This window comes from Etheostoma cragini, chromosome 10, assembly GCF_013103735.1.
Source record: "Etheostoma cragini isolate CJK2018 chromosome 10, CSU_Ecrag_1.0, whole genome shotgun sequence".
In the NCBI taxonomy this organism is placed as follows: Eukaryota; Metazoa; Chordata; class Actinopteri; order Perciformes; family Percidae; genus Etheostoma; species Etheostoma cragini.
In genome coordinates this window covers 20,209,479-20,233,444 of record NC_048416.1, presented here as the reverse complement: position 1 = coordinate 20,233,444, position 23,966 = coordinate 20,209,479, and the positions used below count along the sequence as shown (strand labels likewise).

At 38.4% G+C, this 23,966-nt stretch overlaps 1 long non-coding RNA gene across 1 annotated transcript in view; it reads right to left on the bottom strand.

Moving 5' to 3' along the window:
- The window catches only part of LOC117951999, a 156,558-nt gene that overhangs the window by 1,290 nt on the left and 131,302 nt on the right, over positions 1-23,966 (bottom strand). Inside the window, exon 3 of the long non-coding RNA XR_004658294.1 lies at positions 1,191-1,302. This is a non-coding gene — a long non-coding RNA (uncharacterized LOC117951999). The remainder of the gene's footprint in view (positions 1-1,190; positions 1,303-23,966) is intronic.

Sequence of the window (23,966 nt, the reverse complement as noted above, 5' to 3'; positions counted from 1 at the left end):
CCAAAAAAGAAGAAGAAGAATTATGCTCAATGCATATTGGTGCTAAAAAAGGTTTCTTTTTTATCTCTTTGACTCTAAGATTTGGTGAGTCAACTTGCACCCAGGACTTTTAATTGATATCTCAAATTCTGCAGCTTAAGGTGCTTCCCTTCCATTACCAAAGATAAATGCACACAAAGTTACATCAGTTCACCTTTATTTTAATAATTATTTTAGACAAGAATGAGGGCATTCCTGAATAGCGCAGATGGCTAACACTGCAGGTGAAACCTGATCTGTTTCTTTTTCCTCCCCTGAGACACACATCTGTTTTTATTTAAAGAATAACAATGAATAATTTAACAGTTCAATCATTGCATCTGGCTTATCTGATTCTAGAGTACAGTCATAAATGTATAAAGACACCAATCTACTAAATAAAATATGTAATCTAGTATCTGTCTAGTCTAAATTCTGACAACTTTACAAAAAACATGGACATTTGGCTGGACAGGGCTGCAGGAGAATGCAGCAGCAAAATCAAAGCTAAGACCTAAAAAACCAACTTTAATGAGACTTTGAAACTGACACACCTCTTATATGAGTTATTTGTATGTTACACAGCATTGCTTTCCCAGCTGTGACAGATTTGAGCTACATTTCAAAGCACTAGTGCTAATTCAGTCAATGAAATGTCTGTCCGACAATATTTGCCAACAACATTTTTTATTTAAAAAGAGAGTATAACTGAACAAATAATCTTTAAAAAACAAAACCTATGATGAAATTGATCAAATCTTTCATCAGCCATTATTTGCACTGTATCACTTTCTGGTGCAAACAGATAAACTGTACCTTTTCTGCTAACCTGGCAATAGACAAGAACACCTGTAACAATAGCAACATCATATATATATACCAAAACTTGTAGCGTCAGAAAGCTTAGAAGACCTGGAAAAATAAAGTGCATGATAAAAACTTTCATTTAAAATTAGACTAAAAGTAATAATATTTAAATGATGATTTAAGATATTGGACACAGTAATAACTCACAACAACATCAACCTAACCAGGATCTAAGCAGTACACCAGACCTGAATACAGTTCGAACATAGCCCTGAAATCTAAAGAGGTGCCTCAACCGTGAAATAAATGACTTGCTCTCAAACAGGCAGCATTTCGTTCGGCTTTCGAGCAGTGTTAAGGCTTACCAAGGGTTGACTCAGGGATCTGTGCTGTCACCTTTCTTGTTCACTCTTTACTCCTCGAATTTGAGATGCCACCTCTAGGATCATCTCTTCAATCCTCTCGTGTGGGATATATCTGTGAAAGCAAGAAGTAGATGGTAGGAGTCTGGCGGAGAGCTCTGTTGGGTGGTGTTGGGAAAACTATCTGCTGCTCAATGTCTGAGACAGGAGTCTTAATGGGAGAATTCTATTGAAGCAGTTTAGGTTCTCCACAAACCAAGGTCTGCAAACCACTAAGAACCCGGACTGGGTTGATGAAGCATGTAGACTGTCAGGGAGGGCCAGGTTACATATATAACTTCCACTGACTGACGGTCTGGTAAGGTTTGCTGGTCTGACGTCAACAGCTTTCCATATTTCATGAACTGAAGTGAGATTCCAAATCAAAGCCAAATCTTTTTCTAATATGGATCTCACACAATATGCATAGTAGACATAGACACTGTAAATAAACAGAGTACCTTGCAGTGTCACATTAGCTACTTCACATAAATCATCAAAACACAAATGAGGCAGTCAAATTACATACAATAACTAAAATTGACAAAATAAAATATAAAACAATAAAGTAACATAACATTAAATAGAATAAAATAAGAAACTGATAATAAATAGGAAAATGGATAGGACTATAATGTTGACTGTGTACGGAATGCAATGTAGTAGTACTCATTATTAATAACTAATCAATAGTCACAGTAACAATAGAGAAAACAGTCAAATAAGGCATGTTACAATTATATAAAAATGCTGTCAGTTAAGAAATGTATGACATATACATATATATATATATATATATATATATATATATATATACACACACACACACACACACACACACTATACACAGTAATTTACACTGAAACTAAGACAGGTGATGGACAATAATGGGATATTACCAACTTGTTGAAAGAGCCAACACAAAGGAAATCAGTCTTTCACCACAATGATGTAAATGATGTAAATGACTATGCTCATAAGATCTTTACGTACAACATTAAATGTGAACTTTAAGTTGGCTTGGCTTTACTATTAAAAGTCATAGTGCATTCCTATTTACCATTCAACACATTTATTCAAAATGTGTTTTGCTGCACTTACTGTTGTAAAACCACTTATCTTCAGGCTAAAACTGTTCTACACAAGCAGCAGAGCAAAAGAAGCATACAGTGTGCCATGGGTCATTACTGGAGCTAAGGGGTGTGTCAGCTTCTCTCCTTCAACTTTGGCCCTCGTTCTGAAGCAGGCAGTTGAGGAAGTGAGCGGGAGTCAGCTCCGCAGGTTGAGCACATGGGTTAGATGTCGGAAGCACTGGGCTTCTCTGGCTTCTCTGGCGAGTTCAAAGAGAATCAGGGGAGAGCAGGGAGGGGAGTTGAAACCTGTTATTTCTCTCTCTCTCTCTCAAGCCTTTTCTAATGATTACTTTATCTGCCTCCCATTGGAAAGCAGAGGAGCGGCAGCCTCAGGGCCTGCAGCACTAAGGTATCAGTATCGCAACTGATGCTTTCCTCTGTCTCTGCTTTTCATATCAGCCGTAATTCATAGCTCTTTAGACTTGGATATGCACAAGTGGAATAATTTAAAGACATCCAGAATCCAAAAATTTGCTGTCTTATACTCAGCCCTAATTATCATCAAAAAAGCTTTTTCTTCTTCCTTCAAACTTGTCAAATGGATACAGATATGAATGTCGGACATTTGGGGAATAGCTGATAGACTCAATCTAAGCATAGTGATGAGAAAAATAAGATCAAATCGGTGTGTATACTTGTGATGGAGGTTTTTATAACCGGAATAATTTACACTGCAAATCTTTATCTGAAGACAGAACAACACAACGTTTGATACAGGGCGTATGCCAGCACTTAATCTTGCTTCGTTGTAGAAGGCAAGTTAGGGTCACAATTCAAATGAAGACTCATGCCTCTATAGCTTCGCAGGTTATAGGTTTAAGACACAAAGGTAAACCAGGGTGGTCTTCACAGAATTACTGTGGTCAGTCAAAGTTTGGGGTTGCTGTTTTTTAAAGAATGCGCGGTCTTTTACAATCATCTTAGGAGGCATTCACTAAAACACTAGTGAATTAATACCATCTGTAGTCTCATAGTATGGTAATCAAAAGCAAGTCTTACTAAATTGTAAATTTGTCTTTTTACTCTGTTTAACATTGAATGCAGAAGATGCCAAATTGTATTCCAGGTATTAATTTCACAAAAAGAAAAGGAAGGATAACCGAGAAAATGTAAGCACTAACCTTCTGCTCTCCCTTTGTACATACTGCAGGTGCACAGCTTTGCAGTGAGTAAAACACACGTCAAACAAAATGTGGCCATTGAAGTTTGAAAACACTGAACAACTGCGAGACGAGTTGAGTGAAATGTATTGGTACCTCTGAGAGAAAGCTCCTCTTCCCACCACTCAGGACAGAGCACCCAACCTGGGGTAACAAAGCTTTCACCACTGCATCGTCCTCCCTCTGGAACTCTCTACCCATACACATCCATGACTGGACTGACCTGGGGCCTGTTGCACGAAAGTAGAATAAAGATATCCAGGATAAGTGAAAAAGCGTAGCTTGACTCAGTGTGATCCGCTCATCGCGGCTAAATTGGTTGCACGTTTGCCGAGCCAGGATGAACAGGTGAAGCTATGTCAAGCCAGGTGTTGATAGCTGGGATTAGTGCACGTTCATGGCTTTCTTAAATAGACCACGGTATCGATCACAGATTTACTGATGCAGAAATGGAGAAGACGCATGTGGCATATCTTTCAATCAATGAGCAGCAGCTTCTAGTGGACAGCAATGAGGAGGTGAAGAATATAATATGCAAAAAGGGAAATACAGCTGTTATCAAACGTTGATTAAAAGCCCAACAGACTACAGCGGACCGACTGAATGTGTAACGATGTAAAAATATCTACTTAGCATACTAGTCACTCCACATTTTTTTAAGTTGTAGGCTGCACTGTTTTAATTGCTTTAAATATGCTAGTTTCATGTGTTGGTTTTATTGCTGTATCTGTTTTTATGTAATAAATGTGCTGGTTTTACCTTAAAGTATCTTTTGAGTAGCCTACCATGTAAAGCACAATTTAAATGAAATGTAATATTATTTAATTTACTTTGCCTTAAAAGTGAGAGGAGGGAATTAATGTTCCTTGAGAAACGTACCCTAAGGACTCTAGGCTTAATTTCAAACCCTTATTCACAACGCGAGAACCTGTTTAACAACCATATGCACAAATCTCTATAAGCTATGTCTAATTCTTTGTACAATTAATGTTCATACAGAAAAATCAGTAAGGGACAAAAAACTAGAAAAAGTAGTAAGTGACTTCAATACATGCTGTGAGCATATATGTAAAACAATATTAAGGTTGTTTTATTCTTCTGACAAGTGACATCACCAAAATAAAAAAGATTAAGAAGAATTGCGGTGTTCCGGGTGTGATGAATGTAGACTACACTATCTACGTATATAGGCCTCGTTATTGGTCCAGGGATGTGAGACTTATTGAGAAGGTTAGGAAACCAAAGTAAGCTATAATAAAACATTAGGCCTACATATTAAGGTGTAACACAAACTATGCTTTATTAGAGAAGGACAAGCAACAAGAAAACGAAATATGAATGTATTGGTCTCTGACTAGTCTGCCACTAATATCATATGGGCAAATCTCCACATTGTCCCACTTAATCTCCTGACCACGGCCTGTATACACCTGAAGCTGCACAGACCATGGACGCCGCCCTGCTCATCTCTACTTTTACAGAGAGAGTCGACACTGATGCGATGCACAGGTCTGCCGGCAGGCAGGCAGCCTCGACACACTACCGTTCCACCGGGAGAAGTCCAGACTCTCCAGATTGTCACTTCGCATCTAGGTGCCAGTGCAACCATTTCTAACCATCTAACTGCAATAGTAGTGATTTACAGTAAATCAAACTCGGGACAACAGTAGTGACAAGTAATATATTTTAATAAAAAAATAAAGCATAACACCTTCAGAAGACAACGGAATAACTGCTAAACACGCTTATGTCGGATCGGGGCTTCAGAATTAATCTTAGCTTCGCGGTTAGCCTGTTCTGGTCCAGGCTAGCCGCAAAAATAAATCCCCATGGTTACTTGGCAGGGTTCAACCTGGTTTCGTGCAACCAAGTCAAAGGTAAATTCATCCAGGATAACTTGAATATCCCGGCATAACCACTCATCCAGGTTCCGTGCAAAAGGCCCCCGGACACCTTCAAATCACTCACTAAAACACAACTCTTCAGATTAGCCTTCCATCTACAATAGTTTCACATTTTATCCATGGTTAGTTGCGGGTTTTGTTGTTTCACTTTAATGCTTGTTTTTATGTGTTGGTAAATTTACTTTATCAGTTTTTAATGTGCTAAATGTATTTGCTTTATTGTAAAGGGTCTTTGAGTACCATGAAAAATTCTATATAAATAAATTGTATTCTGATTATTATTAAAAAATAAATCCTATTATCATGGTTACCAATAAGAGAAGACGAGACTCTGCAAACAAGAGTTACAGCATAAATTTGAAAATAAATAACACTAACAACAACAACAAAAAAAGTAGAGCCTTACTGACAAATAAACTACATTTCCCCTCATGCCAGGACAAAACAAAGTATCATAAAGAAAGGGCAACAGTAATTAACACAGTAATTAATCTAGTAAACATAGAAAAGACAGAGTTCAGCCTCAGACAGCTAGTGTAGCAGCCAGCTTGGTTAGCACTAAACCAACAGCAGAAAAGTAATTTAAAATCTCTAATTACTGCAATGGATGGTGTTGCTAATAGCAACATAATGTTCAACACCAACTACTGGTTGCAAGAGGATTTTTCTTTATCACAAATGTTTCCATTTAATTAGCTGGTTGCTAATTGAAGCCATTCCTTAGTATACTTCAAGAACAAAGCTTAAAAAAGAAAATTAAACCACAAATAATCGCCAAAGAATACCAACCCTGCGCACTACAATATAAATTACATTTATTAAGCACGTATTCTGTCTTTGCCTTTAGTGCCAATGAAAGGATGTTTCAAACAGAATTAAAGTCGAATATGTAACCAGTATCCAACGACTTTCCTTAACTAAGTGGTTAAACATTATTAATATTATTATAAAATATAATCCAGCACATTATATTTTCTGCCAATAAATGGTCGTTGTGTATAAATATAAACCTAATTCTGCAGTATTTAAGCAGCTATTTAGTCAAAAGTGTGTATTGTCAATGGGTTAGAAGTAAGCAACTGTGTTTGATTTTACCTGACTGTTAATCATCTAGAAAATGTCTCTTGAAAGTTGTATGATAGTTAATAAACTTAGTTAATTATTAGTTAGTGCTTAGTGCTGCAAAATCAATTTCAAACTAAGACATGGGAATGTGTTTGCCTTTGTGTCCTTGCTGCTTTTTTAGCCAAGGACTGATTTAGGCCGTTTATTACTTAATTTGCAAAATGCTTGTGGGTCTGCATTTAACTGAAACCCAATTAAAATCCCAGCATGAAAACTCTAATAATAGTCACGGGTTCGTCTTTAACAAGTAAAGTTTATAGAAAATGCCTCATTCACGTCACCCTGATTGTTTAGTCTACATTTTGATGTAACAAAGGCCACGAGGCACCAACGGCTGAAGAAGCAGAGCTGCTTTCATAATGGAATACTAAAAAGCAGATCAACAACTCAACAAAAATCAGAAATGTTTGATACATCTGTAAATCTTTGTCAAATTGCCCTGCCAGACTGTCAGGCATGATCAGCAGCAGGTTCTTGTTTGTGGTATCTTAGTGCTTACAACAAAAAGTACTTGTTCTTTTTTTTCTCCACTGTAACCACAGGTTTTTTTGGTTCAGCAAACAACAGTTCTTTTAAAGGTTGCACTCATTTAAGGGCTCCCAGTTGGGTAGTGACCTGCCGGCTGTGCGAACCGTGTACTCATTTATGCTCCTGACCGGCCCACTCTATCAATGGAAAACACAGCCAACAGCAAAAACAGAAAGCTGCCTGTCAGATGAAAATCTGAAAAGAGGGTATTTCCTGATTCAATGACAAAATGCATAAAAAGTTGTCAAATTCTTGACCTGATCACTTTTCTTGATCAGAAAAATATCCATTCACTAAGTCATCTTTGTCCACTCTTTTTGAAACTGTTGCAACAAACCATCAAATAGGTATTCTAAAAAAGAGGTTAACATTTGTAATGCCTGTCTTAAATCAACAGACCCTCATTGGCATTTATATAGTTTTTGTTGCTGTAATTTATCCTCCTGTCCATACTAGCCGTGATAAAGATCTCCTCCTAACACAACTCCAATGTAAGAGAGAGGGAGGACAAAATCCACAGTTAGTCATTCTGCGGAAAGGTGCAACCTGAACTTTAGCCAAAGCTAACGTGAGGCTTCAGAAGTCTGAGTAGAGGAAAGCAAGTAGAACGTCCAAAGTTTTTTTTTTAACAAAATTCCCTCTTTGTTCTCCAGAACTGTGTTCCTCGCTTTCAGTTTATACAATGGTTAGCACGAAACTCAAATTACAACCACTGGACTGTTGGTACACCTTTTTTATAGTTAGGGGTCAGTTAAAGTGTGTTAAAAATATCTAATACTTAACATTATTAGGACAAGGGGCATGCATATAAAAACTTGAATAGCTTGAATAACTTGAATAATGCACTTAGATCTGGGTAGCATATTGGAATTAGCAGTTGGAATTGGATTACAGAATATCAGATTAACATGCAATGGACTGACTAATTTTAGTTTGAATGTATTTGATCGTACCAGAGTAGACTGCGGGGGGCCCAAAGAAAAAAAGTGTTCCCAAAATATTTAAAGCCCAATTGCGCCGTTGTGGTTCAATAAGGATCAAGGGTCACTTACGCTTTTCTGGACTGGAAAACAAAAAAAAATTAATAATTATTATTACATTTGGTGTTTTTATTGTACTGTTTTAGCTATAAATTAAAATAAGCTTTATTGAAGACAAGAAGAAAAACATCAATACATATGTGAATCTAAACTTTTGGATGATAATGTATATTTGTACTAGATCTACATTTTACAGGACAATGACTAAGAACATTTGATAAAGGTTAGGCTAGGCTTAACATTATTAATAAGACTCGTCTTGCGCCTATAGCAACATTTAGCAAAACTACTGTTTGTAATGTTATGATATCCGTGTATTGTCTTTAGAGAAGTGGGCGGGGTTAGGACAAGGTCAGACTGACACCTCACATGAGGGGGTGCTGATTTAACTCCGCCATTGCAGGAGTGGAGATCGACTGAGGAATTGTATTCAAGATGCACAGGCGGAGAGAGGTAAGCAGACAGATGTTACAGGTCACATGCTGGAGACAAACATGTTGGAAGATGGATTCTTATTGAAAAGACTTTAACTGAACATACATTTTCTTAATGTTCAATGTTTCCCACAACACAACTTTTCTCTTCTTCTCCATAATTAATTAGTTTTCTATCTCTCTTACATTCTTTTTAGTAATGTAATACAATGATGTGTTGACCTGCCAAGGGACTACAGATGAAAACAAGTTTTTTTGCTAAATGTGGATCGTTTACATTTTGAGTGTAAACAACAAAAATGTCAATTGATGTGCATTGTCCCTTTTACATAAACAGATAAATAAATACACCTTTAAAACCTGAAATACAACATTAAGAGCAGGCCGGCTCCGCCGATAGACAACGGAAAGCAGACCCAGAACAGAGTTTGCTCAAGATGGCGTGGTCACTAAAGTAAGCAAGCCTGGCTCAGGAGCACAAACTGAAACAGCAGTTGGGTGAGTCAGTTTAGCACAGCACAACCCCTCTGAGGTAGGAAAGTAAGCATAGGTCCAGGGAAGCATAGTTCTCACTCTCACGTTAAATGCATCACACAGGAAGAGGAGACAATACCATTAATGTTACGAGCTAGCTTAGTATTTAGTAGCTGTGTTCCTTTGTTCTATGAGCACAGGTTAGCTTAGCATTGTAAAAATAACCTTCTTTGCAAGAATGTGTTTCTTATTAGCGAAGAGTTGCTTAACATTTTCTCAGTTGTTTCCATTACAGGCCCCAAAACCCAAATTCTCAGCAATTACAGGATTGCAGTTTGATGATTTGGGACTTTTCATGCCTTGCTTTAGATGCAGAGCTTGTCCTCAAAGTTCAGTCCATTCTTTTGAGATTTTTACCCACTCTCTTGCCAGAAAACACCTGACTGAGCAGCCTTTCCCCCTTCTCTGTGCATGTGAGCAATGGCCTAACCAAGCAAACCGAATGCAGCTGAAGGGTGAAGTGAGGGAACAACACTAATATCTGCAGGTGAGAATACTCAGCCCGGTTGCACACACGGATTCATGTGAGGGCATTTTGACATTTAGGCTGTTACTCTGCTGTGTCTGAGAACAGAGAGAGATTATTACTGTCAATATATTTCTTGTTTTCACAACATACTGTTGACATTTGTCTTGCTTTTTGGTGTTAAAGCACAGACCTATTGGATGATGTGAAACCAACACAGTCACAATATTGCAATGGTTTTATTTGGTAAATCCCAGACCAGAGTGGACAAATTAAACATTTACTGGTGGTTTATAAATCAATCTAATTTGGAAATGTGGTAAAACATTAAGATTATAGGACTTGTCACTGGAGATGCTTTTCTTTATTCAGCTGTTGAGAAATATCAGGGGATCAGGTTTGTGGTGTCTTATTGTCACCTAATTATATTAGTATAGGTAATAGATTTTTATTTACATCACGTGGTCAGTTAACGTTATGTCCAAAGCATACCGTAACAACAAAAAGCAAGCGAGTAAAACTCCGCTAGGGAGTTTTTTCAGTACCCCTACTCTAATTATTAAAGCCTAAGAACAAGGTAGAAAATACAGTGTTTCTCATAATTCTATCATAGAGTGCTGTAACCCAAACCTTTAGTCAATGTTCATCACCACCACAGTAAAGAGAACATGCATTCTGCAATGGATGTCTTTACAGTGAATCTCTCTGAAGTAGCACAATCCCTTCTGGCAATATATATATATATACTGTTCATATATGGGTGTACAGTGAGTGGAGTACTGTACAGTATATGCTGCTATTTGGTGGAGTAGGCCAACATATTAACTTGTATATTAACATGTAACATTTCTCAATTGTATCAGCGCCTGGGGAAGCCAACTGTATTTCATGCTCCACTACAAGGTGCCTCCAGCAGTGTAAGTAGAGCATATGATGTTTATGAACAGTATGCCTGCGTATTTGATTTTTTACCGTACCACACTGGCCTCTCACTCCGCATCACTTCAATCGTCCACAAAAGAAGCCACTCCACCTGAGCTCTTCCATGCCAACAAAGGTTACATTCTGCATTCATTACTATCGCTTCCCAGACAGATCGAGCAATTACCATGTAAAGGTAACTCTCAGTGGTAACAGACAACAGGTTTGTACCAGAGAAAACGGGTGGGTGGTTGGTTTGGAGGTTGAGATGGCTGCCATCCATGTCTTTTTTTGTTTTTGAGGCAGTTGGTGAAAATGAGGCCTGGTGCTGGAGTGAGGAGAATGTATGCGTTGCTTTGAAGCAGAGCAGAATAGCTGTCACAGTCAGTCATGGATGGGATGTTCCTATCCACAGCCTATTAGAGAGCTGTTTTTTAATGCAGCTGCCAATTGTCAACTCCTGGTTTGCCCATTCTAATCTGGACTTCATAGCGGCTACATATGGGGCAAGTTCTGTTCATTATGTATGGCATGGGTTCCTCCATTACAATCCAAATGTGATTCCATTGGTGCAGCAGGTAAACTATTAACGCTCTTCTCTATTCAGATGGTAGGTGTGTGTGTGTGTGTCTCGGTGGGAGAAGAGGAAGGAGGACAGAGAAAATATAATCTCTATCTACCAGGCCAAAAGTAGATTTTGGTGATTTATTTTTTGAACATACTACAGTGTTACTATCCACCTACACCAGCAGAGAATTTGTCATTACATGTGCCAAATAAGTGTTTGCTAAACCCTTGCTCAAATGGTGATTGTCCAATCACAGCGTAGCAACATTTACTATGCAGGGCAGGCCAGTCCAGCTTTGAATTTCTCCCAAAGATCTATTGAGAGCTGGAGGTGGCGCTGCCACTTGGCCTTACAGCTAATTTCCCAGTGGCCGTGCATGGTACTGCAGCAAAACAATCTTGTTCATCCATGTAGATCACCATTATTAAAGATATTATTGCATTATTTTCTTGTCTTCTACATGGATCATCAACTAGAGAGTATGTAGATGTTTTGCCTGGGATGTGCAGCTTTAGTCCAGTCTATTAAAATGGTATGAGGTACGTAGCCATCAAGCGCATATTTACTATTTTATATAAGGTTCTTATCAGCTTGACATTTTAAAAGGTCAGTGTGCAATCCAGGGAATATAAACAAAACTGGTGCTGGGTTGTTTTTTAAAAAAAGAGATACAAATGAAATACATTTTCATAAAATCCGTTTTTTTATTGTGCAATCAAGGGAATATTAGTTATATCATTTTAAGAAAGGCTTTTATGTTTTTGCAAATTAACTGTTCAAAATGCAAGCAACAGTTGTCACCAGCTAGAAATGAAAAGCTGTTTTTTTCTGCCTTTGTCTGAAATCAAGAAACCATTGTTTTAGGAATCACTAAGCATTTCATGTAAATCTGCCAACATCATCGTCAAAGTAAGGGGGTGGTGTCTTTTGTGACTGCCTTTTCTCCTGTGAGTTGTTGGCATTACTGTCCATACTGTGGAGATATATGTACAAATATGCATTCATTTATACTTTATTTACTTTAGGTAACATTATTTGCTTATAAATTCATAAGGAAATTGTAATATCTTCTAAGAAAGCTCACTGTGGATCCCCCTGACCATGGATACCTTCCACCATGATTTATTCTGGTTAGTGACATCCCTGTAAATATGCAGAAACACATTGTATCCTTCAGGGAAAGCAGTTATGACTAAAATGAGCCTTTCTTATATTTGAAATTGAAAGGAACAGCGGGATAGTAACTAAAGTCAAAAAAAGTTGAAGAAGTGGAGGAACAAAAGGGTAGCACAGCTGCCCCTCAATTGTCCGCTGTTGGATTGCAACACTGCTCATTTGCATGAAGTTGAACTCAACTCCACATTCTACTGTTGACAAGTCACTGAGATGTCTGCCTACTGTCTTGTCACTGCACTCTGTTGCTCCTTTTCTTCCAGCACTCATTTAAAATAAATGAGTACCACTCCTTGTCCCTGGTTGTCGCTCTGGGTGGAAGCACCAAGTAAGACATGCTTATCTATAAATATGAAATGTAGTTTGACACATACTGTAAATATTTGCCTGTTTGTTCTTTTATATCAGTATGATCAACCACAATGAATCACTGTTGCCAGGTGTCTGTATCGCCCCAACTGTACTTAGTGTGTCTTTGTTCTATTTGCGTTCCTTGCAAAAAAAAAAAAACTGCCACCATGGTCTCTTGTGGAGGGTGTAATTGCATTAGGGATGTCTTGAATTTCAACTGCTGCCTCTAAACTATCTGCTGAGTGTAGACGTATACATGTAATCTCAGTAGGAATGTGGACCAGGCGTGCAGTGGTTAATAATTCAGTTCAGAGCTGGAGGCTGGCATTGAGGTGAACTATGCAGCAGTCTTGTTAAACATTCATGTTCTCAGCTGTGCCTCGCTCCTGGAAGGCATTTGACCGCTAGAGCGATAACTCAAAAGGTAAAGGCTTCTCATAGATATTAATATCAATGTGATGTCTGTGGTGTCAGATCTGCCCCTACTCAACAATAAGGTCACCATTGGTTCTTTCTCTCCCTGTTGCAAAGACAGCTTGTGCTTGCAAGCTGTATTGTTTGTGTTGTAATCTGTTAGTATGTAACAATTCTTCTACACTCCAAGAAAATTGAAAGAACAGATGGGCATAAAGAACTGTGGGACAGGTTCCAATTAACTACAAAGCAAACATAAAATATCACAGCATAGAGCATAATATCAAGGTGTGACGCCACCAGCTAAAGTAGGCTAATGCACCCCAAGCACAGCATCATTAGTACATGATCTCTGCGGGGACGGGGGGCGTTCTTGTCAGGTATAATTTAAAAAAGCAGCTGCCCCTCACTCATGTGTGAAGAGACATGAATGGGGAAGAGAGTAGTTTAGCTTTCATTGTAGTCAGCTACAATGAAGAATCAGCAGGGTGGCAATACAGACACTGCTCGACTGGAATAAATTCAGACTGTACAACCACAAGTGACAGCTGCTTCACATGATTTCAAGGAGGAGCGTTTGTCAAATGTTTGTTTCTGTAGTGTTGAACAAAAACAACGGCAACAGAAACAATAATTATTTTTGGCTTTTGCTTGGGAGGAATTCTGTTCATGCATTAAAGTATGGGTACATCTATATCAATAATAGATTTGAACAGCGAGTTGAAGATTAAAGACAATTTTCTTTTTTTAGTTTTTCTTAAGAAATAGAGCAGCATTGTTGAACTATGTATCCTTTACTGCAACCCAGAGCATGCTCATCAATCATGCTCACAGTACAACAACACAAATTAGTTCTTTTTGGGTGGCGGTGATTCATTAGAATGGCAGCTGGATATGCAAGACTGTGTAATTGGTTTTTTTACTCTCTGACTAAGGAACTGAGCCTGTGGCTACTGGGAACAACTGGTAGGAGTGGCAATTTGACACAGTCTCTCTTTATATCTACGACACCTTTGCAGCCATCTTGCACTATTCTTACCTCTGAACAAACAGTGCACAGACAACTAATTACGTCCCAAATCCACAGCTGTGCCTGCCCACCAGAAGGTAGCGACCCAATTTTAATCTTTTGTGACATGAAGATCAAATACGTTCATAACACATTCAGCGTCTGCTGCTCCTAGATCAGATATGTACAAACAATGTGTGAACAATTAAAAAAGGTTGTCTGTTAGCAATTTACACTATCCAAACTTAATGTTGGCATTTTCCAAAATCATAGTCACTCATCAAAAAAAGAAAAGAATCATTAGCAGCGTTGGCCTTCCAGAATAGCTAGCTGTTGTTTTTATGCGTTTGCGTTTATGTGTTCTACTTCTGTTGTGAAGCTGAAGGGTAAGCTTGCTTCTAAGAAACTACAATTATACACTTATATTTTTGTTTTGGCAAATATATTTCGAGGAACATCAGAATCTAGGCACATCATTTGTGCCTCAGTGGTAACTTTCTTTTTGAGTGAAAAAGTGCTATTTTCAGAAGCTGGAGGGAGGTGTTCGGGGTGGATGGTGTGTGTACTGCCGAAAGTACAGAACTACACAGGAGGCCAGGCTTTGCATCTCAAGTCCCACTTGTGGTCAAGTTCTAGGTAACAAAAGGTTTTAGTTGAATCAGGAACGTCACTAGGATTTAAAGACAGGGTGTGCTAAGCTTCCAGCGTATTTGTAACTTTCGTTTGCAAAATATTTACACTCACATCTTTTGTTACTGTATTAGAGCTACACTTAACCCCAATTTCCACCGGTTGCAGAACATCTGTATATCGTCTCCGCTGTGTGTTGGCTTCGTGCTCCGCCGTCCGTCAATACTCACCAGGTCTGGATTTGTTGTGGCTGCGGCCATGACTGACAGCTGAAGTCTCGAGGACCCACGCGTTTGCACAAATTAACGTAGAATAGTTTGTTTCCATCCAGACAAGTAAAGGGGAAACAACTCTGTGCTGTGTTTTCAAGGTGTAGTCCAGGGTAATGTGATCCGCTGTGAGCACGGTCTATTTTATTTAGCAAATTAACCAGATTTTTTATATTGTTCCTGTGCTCGACTTCCTGTCCCATTGCAAAATGGGGCTGTGTTGTGCAGTAGCCTTTTGCAGCAGCTCTTGATTCTATGTATTTAGTGTGTTTTAGTCACTTCGTTTTTATTTATTTTTAGTCTTTAAGTGTTGTACATCTGTGTTGAGGATGGGGCCTTAAACTTCCGAACTTTTCTTTTAGTTTTAATCTTACCTTAGTCGTTTTTTTTAACTGCGTGCTATGCACAAGGCAGCGGGGCTATTGTTTACGCATGCGGTCAGCTGATAGCGCTGTGTGGACCTGTGCTGCTGCCAAGGGCCAAACCTGAAATCCCGAAGGAACTACGAAGGAGAAGCCTGGGTTGCAGAGGAAGAAAAAAACGTAAGGAGAAGAAGAAGAAAACATAAGCCTGCCATTCCAGCAATCATTATGCCAAATGTACGGTCTCTGGGGAATAAGATGGAAGAACTTGCAGCGCTCATCAAAACCCAGAGGGAGTTCAGCGAGTGCAGCTTACTGTGTTTTACCGAGACATGGCTGCACTCTCACATCCCGAACTATGGTGTGGCGGTACCCAGCTTTTTGACGGTTCGGGCGGACAGGAACGTAAAGAAAGCCCTAAGAAGAATGGAGGGGGGGGGGGGGGGTTACACTGTATGTGAGTGAAAAGTGGTGCAACCACGGACATGCAAATGTGAAACTGTGGTGGAGAGGTCACTGAACAAATTGTCCTCTATCATGGGTAACTCTGACCACCCTCTCCACCCCACAATGTTCCAACAGAGGAGCACCTTCTCTAAGAGGCTCGGACAGCTTCGATGTCGCACGGACCGCTCCAGGAAATCATTCCTACCACAGGCAATACAACTATGTAACACGTCTTCACTGGGTGCTGGATAAGACTCTGAGACACCACAATACTGCACTACAAGTGCAACCTGTACAATTGGTTTATAACATGTTAGCATACATTTTAGCATACTATTTAAGCAGTTGCGCATTTTGTTTTCCCATCCTCTATATATTCAAATATTTGTTCTTATATTTTTATATAAAATATATATATATATTTTATTATTATTATCATTATTATTTCTTGTAAATTGTATGTATGTACAGTATATTGTATCCTAGTATTTCATTTTTATTTATATTCTGTGCTGTGGGACTGATGTTTGTACTTGTGTTTTATCTGTTTTAATGATTTTGTGTAAAGCACTTTGAATTGCCCTGTTGCTGAAATGTGCTATACAAATAAAGCTGCCTTGCCTAGCTGCCTTGATGTATGTTTGCTGCTGTAACCATACTTTTTTTTGGCATCCAGCAAAAATAGAAGCTCCGCGTATCTGCTCCGGAGGGCTGGGGATCACCGGAGCTGGGACGGAGTCGCAACGCAGCCAATCTGCAGTCAGTGGAAATACACACATTGACTTTAATAGAATACGTTATGACTTTGCCGCTGTTCCGGAGCGGATCCGCAGATGTTCTGCAACCGGTTGAAATTGGGAGTTATATCAACAACCAGTCACAAAACCAATATGTTAACAAGTAAAAAGTGACATATAGTATTCTCTTCTTCCATTTCTAATTTGTTCAACAAAAGTTACTGTGATGTTAGCTTTTAGACACATCAAAGCTACATGGGGGAATTTACTAAGGCCAGACTTTTCTCCTGATGGGTTCTTCTGTAGCCAATAACTCAAATGCTACAGTATATGTCTGCTCATGTAAATGTGTGATAATTTAAGTAATAGCATATCAAATTCCTCTCTCTATAAGAGAATTTGTCCAAAGAATGCTATTTAGTTACACTAATTACTGTAACTGCACTGTGGATTGGTTCCATGAGAGTGTAATTTCGCTGTGTAGTTTGGCCTGCATACAGCATAACCCAAGAACCAGAATTGTAAGGTCATAATGAAATTTGACAACACAGCTGCTTACAATGTATGATTTAAATCAAAAATGATTGATGTTGATAAAGTTATTGATAAGGATCCTATTTATAGTGGGTTACTGTCTAAATATAATAACCTGATGGCGGAAGGAATGAAAGACTACTTTATGTACTGTATATACTTAGGTGAATTCTCCAGTTACTTGCAACTCTCCAGTCTGCAACGCTTTGAGAGCTACCAGTTCATACCGATGCAACAAGATGGTGCATCGTCTTGAAAACAAAACAACTATTTTTACTTCTGTCTAACATCCCACTTTTTGGTTATTTTCTGGATGTAGGCTAAATCATTTGTTGCATCTTGCATATGAACAAGGATACGTTAGCGATAATGAGATGCTTGATACAGTTGCAGAATCTTTGATTCTCTGCTTTTAAAGGTCCCATGTCATGGTGCTCTTTAGATGCTGGAAGGTGGAGGCTAGGGGTGTGGCCTTGACTACTACCTCTACACGACGACACACACCGACACACACACAAATGAATGGTGAAGGAAGATTCACCATGGTTAGTGACAGAGTGCACTGTAACAAATCTAATAAAAATCCAACCATTATTGTTCTTATTATTATCATGTAGCACCCCTTAAATAGGCTTAACAACATCCATATAAATAAAAGTAAACAAGTTGTATCTCATGCTTCAAGTCACTTTCGACTTTTCAGTATTTAGCATAGATCATTATGTTGAAAAAAAGAAAAATCCTGATATAGCATTGCATTCCTCTCACAATGTATTTGCTGTTGCAAGTTAGTAGTATATAATGTAATTTCTCGGAGATATGGTTTAGAAAAAATAGATTGTTTCCCTCTTGGTGTCCTCCTGATAACACGGAGCATAAGAAGTGTTTACTACCTTGCCATAAGTTAGAGAGCCCTGCCACTCTTTCAGAAAATCCTTCAAGTTCAGAAATCCTCTCCAAGTCCTTATCCAACCTCATCTGACCCTCCAACTTTTTTCCATCTTGTAAAAAGTAATTGATTGATTGCTTGATACTCAAGGTTGTTTTGAGTGTAAACACAGGAAGCAGATGACAGATATGCTCTAGTGATATTCTATATTTATCTTACTGGTTAACAAAAACGGCGAAAAGACCCAAACTAAAAATGAATTGATCTTACTAATACCGTTATTTAGCCTTTTAAAACTATATATTTGTTTCCAGTTTTTAAAGATGTATGTCTTCAGTAGGATCAAACAGGCTTTTGGCTTAGAGCCACCGACACGGTAGGAAAGACGTTTAGTATTAAAGGATGGACTAATGTTTTGTTGCTTTTGGTCTTTTCATAGAAGTTGTTTAACAATTAAGGATAGGTAAGTGATGAGGTGTCCATTATCAGAAATAATGGACAACAGGCAGGCCAGAACTGTCCGACACGCAGTATTATCCCACTATTACCATGGTCTCTTGCAAAATAAAACAATTATGAACAACATTTTTAATGCGTTTCGCAATCATAATCTAAAGTTTCTCACAAGCTATAACTCAGTTTGCCTGGTAACACCTGTGAGTTTGACTAATTCCTGGAACACTCATTACCATCCCATACGTTTCTTATGCAATGGAAAAGTATATCACTACTCCAGTAAATAGGATGAACCTTAAAGGACCTGGCAATTGGAGATAGTTCTAGTCTGCTCAGCTCGTAGAACCCTTTAGCTCAGCTATGAGCTAGAAAGCTAACATTATGCTAGCAAGATGTAAAGTCAGTAACATTGCGTACGGTTGACAAACAGTTAATAAAATTTGACAGTATGTTTAACAACAAAACTAGCTACCTATCCAGCTAGGTCAATGTCCCCAAATCAATATCAATATTTTCATGAAGAAATGATGGTCCACTGTTGGCCTGGAACCACTTATTAGGTGTCCATTAACATATTTTAATGGACACCCCGCAGCCATTGAGAATCGAGCATTCACCCAGACCATAGTAGCCTCACTCTTTAAATGCAGTTGTGATCGGACAGCCCCCCGCCAAAATAAAAATAAGTTAGATATACAGTAGGCAAACCTTTTGAATACTGCATACATTCTGCACAAGCTGTTCCTTGTCCCGGCCCACTCTGTGTCTAGAAATATCGACCTTCAGCAGCAGGGCCAAATGGAAAAAATTTAAATGGATTCCAGGTATATTATAATAGACATGATTATCATTATACTGTATAATGGCTCATAGTAGTCATTAATTTTATTCGCAATCCTTTTAAACAAGGTTTATAGAGAGAACAGAATATGACTGAATCCATAATAGCAGATATAAAATTAGCACCACTCATCCTCATCACCACCATATATTTAATCTCTTATTAAGACCTTATAGACCTGTGTTTACCTCTTATGAAGTTATAAATATATGAAAATTGTATGTAGGCAAAATGTGAATGAATAAGTTGCAGCATGAATGCCTTGTATCTATAATTTAGACATGTTCAATCGTCCATCCAAGCCAAACAGGCTTATAGCAGAATCCAAGGCCTCTTTTGTACTAATGTATCATGTATAATGTATGTTAATTCCCTTAAATGAACATTCCCAATATACATCTTTGAACATGAAAATGTTTAACATGTCTCAAAGAACACAAAGTGCATGTTTATTAGTACGACGCAAGCTTGTGATTAATATACATAGGCATGTATGTTAAGCGCTTTGAGGTGTGGGAGGCACTACTGGATGAAAATGCCTAGAAGCCTGTATTTTAACACCCGGGCTGTCAAATCTAGATATGTAAACATATGAGACTTCACGCAGCAACAAGGGCACGGGGGAGCGATCTATCACATAGATGACACCCCAGGATTGTCTTTAAGCTTTCCTGTTTTTGCGCACATAAATTAACCCGAGCCAAACTTGGATCAGTCAATTATGCTGGGGGCGGTGATTAGTGTTTGAACACAAACGTTTTGGAGGGGGGATTATCAGCCTGTCAGCCTGGAGACCCCAACCTTCACCTCCACAAGGTGAAAATCATGACTTTAGCAAAAGGTTGAATTGAAACTCTGTGCATGTCTTTAGATCAATAAATTAAAAGTAAAGCTCTTATAAATGTACTTTCCTGTTGTTAAATGAAATCCCTTACATTATGATCACACTTCGAGATGTGCCCAGAGAACATAAACGCTTCGTACCTTGGACATTTATTAAAATCACTACATTTTCCGCAACAAAAATCGTGTATTGCTCTGTGTTTAAAGCCAACTAATGTCAGTTAACATATGGTGTTAAGTAGTGATTATAGTTGAAACAATAAGCCAATTGAATGATGTAAGAAAATTGATCCTGATATTTTTAATTTTGATAATGAAATAAACACATAGAACCAATTATCAAGTCAAAAGACAACTGTTCTTGGTTTCAGCATCTCAAAGTGCTTTTTCTTTCATTTTATCAATGATAACATTGTGGTATTTGCACTGATGGTTGGACAAATCATTTAAATATGTCACCTTACAGGGACTTATGATTGGCATACTTCATTGCTTTCTGATATTTTATAGATGAAATATTAATTTATAATTCAAAAAGATAGTGATGACTTCATTATATGTTAGTATTAGTAAAATACAGTTAGGTCCATGATCAATATGTCTGGTTTAATAGCCCTTCTTCTCCATTCTAGAAATATTACTTCCAATAATTGCACACATTTTTGTTATGCAAAATTAGACTAGCAATGAAAGTATTTACAAACACTGCAAATGCTGCAGCTTATAAGCTATTTCCCATATGTTAGCAAATCTTGACTGGCTTTTGTTTGCTATTATTGTGTCCTTGTTAATAGTTTAATTAGTTATGATATTTCTGTATTAGAATTCTTATGTATTCATCTTTCAGTCTGTTCTTGTCATATTTTCATCCAAAATTTAAAAAACTTGAAATATGGCTTGTATTCTTTCATGGTACATATCAGTGTTAAATTGGTAAACATGGCAATCTTTTTATAAGACTTGCTGTTGTGAAAGTGAAGGACTATTAGGTTTACACATCCTCTGCATGGTGTAATTTTTGCCATTTGGTGAGTGTGGGCAGTGTTAACTGAAAAACCCTGTCTCATTACTTAGCTTTGCTTTATGGAAGTAGCTATACAGTGGAGGCTATCCACATTCACTGTGCTAATGATTTTCTTTGTCTCATTTGAGTCATGGATTACCATTGATTATGAAAAGCAGGCGTGCCGTCTAGGGGGGAAAAGTTAGGACAATTCCAAGGTCCCATGACTGCCATGGGCCAAAAATAGGTAAAAATGAATGATGATGATGATGATATGGGTTAGTTTCTGAGGCAGATTGTGCAACAAAACAAATGCAGAACACTTTCAACCATCTCTCTTTCATTTATGTGCTCTATCCCGTCACTTCATCCCCAATCTCACTCTTCGCTTTTTCTTCCTTTCTCTCTTAGTTGACTAATGCTGTTTGTCTTTGTTGATATAGTGTACATTATCTATTCTTCGAATGTCTTGCTCATTCACCCTTACCCACTAGCTGATGCAAGGCAAGGTAACTCATGAGGGAATTAACAGATGAAATGTATGCTCTTTATCTTAAGCACTGCTGTGCTGCACTACACCCTTCCCTGCAAAAACCCACCCAATATCCTTTTCAAACTGCGCAAACAAGAAGTTTATATAATTATCTTTCAAAGACATTGTTGAACCAACCCTACATTATAAAGAAGGGGAGCTAAGCGCCTTTCCCCCATAACTCCGGGGGATTAAGGTAATGACACAGAAAGACAGGAGTAGACAGGTGGCCTGCAAGAAGTCTCCTCCTATTTCATACAGTAATGAAATTGAATTATAAACCTCTACTAATCTCTCAGGTTTCGAAAATATTCTCTCACCTGCAGGTGTGCCAGAGCCCACTAATCAGCACAAGTTATAAATTCTGATTTACATTTTTTAAGGACTTACTCCTGACAGCGGTACAGTGCTTCTTGTTGCAAATACTGTGTAGTGATTTCTTCCTTCAAAGTATTTTATACATCTATTTGTCCTCATGACATTTTCAAATTTTTGAGATGGAGCTAAATGTTTTGAAAAAAGAAAGCAACATCAAAATTTAAAAGTACATTTTTTACATGAATTTGAATCACAAATTCTAACCTTTAATGAGTAAAACTGCCAATACATATTGCAGTTGCAGCATGATTACATCCCCTAGCAACAGGTGAGAGGGCTGTGCTCACATTTCACACAATAGCCTTCTCTGCACACAATCATAACCATTACAACTCACAAACATAAGGCTGAATTTTGCACAGTGCACACAGTGTGTATATTTTGCATCTATATGTATCTACAAGTGGGTTGAGTGTCAAGCTGCATGACTCTAAATTTAGATCAAAGCCATGCCAGTCAAGGAGGTGAGCTCATAACTGTCAATGCCTGTGAAAGAGAGGTGGAAAGAGACAGGAGAGCACACACAAGCCCGAGGATGCTGGCTGCATTATTTTGTATGGAGGAGCCCCTCAGCATGTTTATGCTCATTCAGTGAGACAGCTATGGGCATCTCGAGCCTGCCTATGCCTATGTTTGTCCTAGGCTCTCTAAGCCAGCCCCATTCATCATTCTCCAACAGCCCTGCTCTAATTGGGGCTGCATCCCCACCTGCTGTCACTCACCACTTCCTCCACATTGAGCCGGAAGAGATACAGATGTACCTGGTCCAGCACAACCCTGTCGCAACACACCAGCTTCTGCATTTGAATTGCATATGTGGGCAGCTGAGCCCCACCAGCTACACTGAGCTGATCCCAGGCACTGCTCTTTCCTTTTTCCCTGTTGGTACCTGCCTGTCCCTCTAGCAACAGTGGTGTGGAAGCCTGGTAATGATGTGGCCTATCAGTTTAACTGTTGACGGGGCTACAGCGCTCAAGGGCTGGAGGTACCTCTGTCCCCCAATATAGCAAGGGCATTAAACATTCGTCCTCCTTGGGTACCATGTCTCCTAAAGTTTTGCGTGGCCTACCTTCATGATATCTCCTGTGATATCTGAGTGGAGCCTGCTACTTCAGATATGAATTGCAGATAACCTTTAGCTGCCGAGCAGAGCCAGGAGACATCTAATGAGCCTTTGAGATTTCGCTGCTAAAACTACAATAAAATGCCGGGCGTACATGAAGAAGTGGCTTCAATTTGTCTGAAAGGAATTCCACAGTTTCAAGTTTCAACATAATAGACAAGACGGAAACCAAAAGTCTCGCAAGCTCAATTTGATTTTATTAATAAATAAAGGATTACCACTTTTGTTCAACGGAAGATTGGGTTAAGATTTGTAAGGGCTTGGCTTTGTCTAGTTGGGCTAACCAAGAGAGATTTGCATTTGTTCACTGTGTTCCTTTTCTTGATTCTGCATTCTGTATACTTTAAGTCCTCTGTCAAACATTGCAAATATCCTTATCCAACACCATTAGTGGCTGTCAGAAGCAAGGGGGGGAATTTTATGGGTACAGCCCATATAGATGTTTATCAGTGACACTGGCTGATACCAAATGCTTTGGCTTGCTCAATATCATTTCACAATGTACAGTATGTCCTGGTGTCCTTCAAACAGTCAAGTTATTGTGTCCTGCTCAGGGGTTAACATGAAAACTTGCGACAAAAAATAAAAAAAAACTCTCCAACATTGCCTCCTAGTTAGATTAGATTAGAAAGATTAGATTAGAAATTAGATTTATATAATACTAATTTGTTTTCCCAATTGCGTTGTATCCTGGATTACTTACACAGGCTACATTTTGTCTTGTGTAATATTGCATACTAACTGTACGCAAGTTGTGGGTGGTGAACTTTGACAAAGGAAAAACTAATCATTTAAAAAAAATAAAAAAAAAGGAAAGTGATTTAATCACGGATACATGTTTTCCTAACCTTAACTTAGTGCTGTGAGTGCCTTAACGTAAACATAAAAAACAAGAATCATGTTTAATTTCTATGAGCAGATATTAAAGGAAAATAT